The 2196-nt window shown below is 43.5% G+C and overlaps 1 protein-coding gene across 1 annotated transcript in view; it reads right to left on the reverse strand.

Moving 5' to 3' along the window:
• The window catches only part of TBC1D1 (TBC1 domain family member 1), a 392135-nt gene that overhangs the window by 136675 nt on the left and 253264 nt on the right, over nucleotides 1-2196 (reverse strand). The window lies entirely within an intron of this gene.

Raw genomic sequence — 2196 nt, forward strand, 5'->3', positions numbered from 1 at the left:
AGCATCACAGCAACAAGCAAGCCACCCTAGTAAGACAGACTGACAGACTGGTGATAGTCACATAAAGTAGGTCTTCAAAAAATGTCACTGATGACTCAAATTTATTTGACGCCTGACCCTTTTCAGTCCACCTGCAGAGATATACAGCGGGCTAATACAAAGCCTAATCCAGGACTGGGAGCTCTGGTAGCGTAGTGCCTAAGGCACTTGACTGCTAACCAGAAAACTAGAGGTTCAAACCCATCAGCCACTCCTCGGAAGGAAGATGGGGCAATCTACTTCCGTAGTGACACTGCCTTGGCAACCCAAGGAGGAGTCACTATGAGTTGGGTCTGACTCGACTGCACATAACAACAACAACAATCTAGGACTAGAAGACCTGGCTTGGGTTTACTTGTAGTCACTTATTCTAAGCCCTTGCCACTCAAAGACAGTCTCTGGACCAGCGGCATCTGCATCACTGGGGAGCTTGTTAGATATGTGGAACCTCAAGACTGACTCAGGCCTACTGAATCTGAACCTGCCTTTGGGCAAGATCTCTAGAGCACCTCTACGCACATGGAAAGTTCGTGAAATCTAAACCCACTGTCATCAAGTCAACTCCAACTCACAGCGGCCCGTTAGGTTTCCAAGGCAGGGTAGCTGGTGGGTTCGAACCACCAACCTCCTGGTTAGCAGTCAAATATCTTAACCACCATGCCAACAGAGCTCTGTAACATGTAAAATTCAGATTCTTACAACTTTATTATTTCACAAGGGTTCCATGTCTATCAACAGTCACACATCCCTGAGTAAATGGCAGGTTCATTTTCTTTGAGACAGTATTTACTCAGTCTAATCTCTCCATAGAATGAACAAATCCATCCTGAAGAAGTGCAGTTGTAATGCTCCTTGAAAATGAGAATGGCCAGACTCTGTCTGACCTACTTTGATCATGTGGTCTGAAGGGACCATTCCCTGGAGAAGGATATCATGCTTGGTAAAGTGGAAGGTCAGCAGAAAAGGGGAAGACCGTCAATGAGATGGACTGACACAGTGCTCTAACGATGGGCTCAGGTATAGCAAGGATCATGAGGATGGTGCCGCACTGGGCAGTGTTTCGTTCTGTTGTACACAAGTACCCGTGAGTTGGCACCGACTTGACAGCACTAGTAACAACAACAATCTCTCTGCTTCTAGCTACACTGCCTAACTTGGGAATTTCCTTTTTTTTTTGACCTTACATTTTGTCTGATCTACATTCATTACTCACTAACATCCTTCTATTCATTGTTCCAAAAAAACACAACCCCAAAGTTACAGAAAATGCTATTTCTCCAACTTTCACTAGTATCCTTATCATTACGCAAACACCTTGGTTTTTCAAGTTTTTTTTTTTTTTTTAAAGTATTTTTCAAGGTGGGATGGAATGGATGGAACAGAAGAATTATATCCCTGCCTCGCGTTTTCCCCTTGAAGGAGATTATGAGATATCCTATCTGTTGAATGGAAGTTCGCAATGCCAGAATGTAAATGCAAAATAAACCAAAACTAAACCCATTGCTGTCAAGTCAATTCCGACTCACAGCAACCCTATGAACCCTGTAGGGCAGGGTAGAATTGCCCCATAGGGTTTCAGAGACTGTGTATCTTTTATGAAAGCAAACTGCCATCTTTCTTCTGCAGAGCCTCTGGGGGGTTTGAACCACTGACCTTTCGGGTAGGAGCCCAGTGCTTAACCACTGGGCCATCAGGGCTCCTAAATGCAAATAACTCACCACCATTGAGATAATTCCAGCTCACAGTGACCCCAAATGGGTTTCCAAGGCTATATATCTTTCAGAAGCAGACCTGCCTCATGTTTCTTCCGTGGAGCAACTGGTAGGTTTGAACCACTGAGCTTTTGGTTAGCAGCCAAATGCCTTAACCACTATACCACCAGAGCTCCTTAAATGCAAAATGGTCACATACAAAACATTTTGAGTTTCTGAGACAGATTCTAAAAGGTGCTGTTTTAAAATATTTCTTCTAAAGAATAATGTAGCATCTGCAAAACACCGCATAACGTGGATGAACTTGGAGGACATTATGCTGAGCGAAATAAGTCAGTCACAAAAGGATAAATATTGTATTAGTCCGTTATTGTAAAAGTTAAGGAAAGGTTTATATATTGGAGGACATTTTCTTTGTTGGTTACCAGGGGTGGGAGGGGAGAGG

This window comes from Orycteropus afer, unplaced genomic scaffold (genome assembly GCF_000298275.1).
Source record: "Orycteropus afer afer isolate SDZICR_OR568_19922 unplaced genomic scaffold, OryAfe1.0 scaffold00399, whole genome shotgun sequence".
NCBI classification, from domain to species: Eukaryota; Metazoa; Chordata; class Mammalia; order Tubulidentata; family Orycteropodidae; genus Orycteropus; species Orycteropus afer.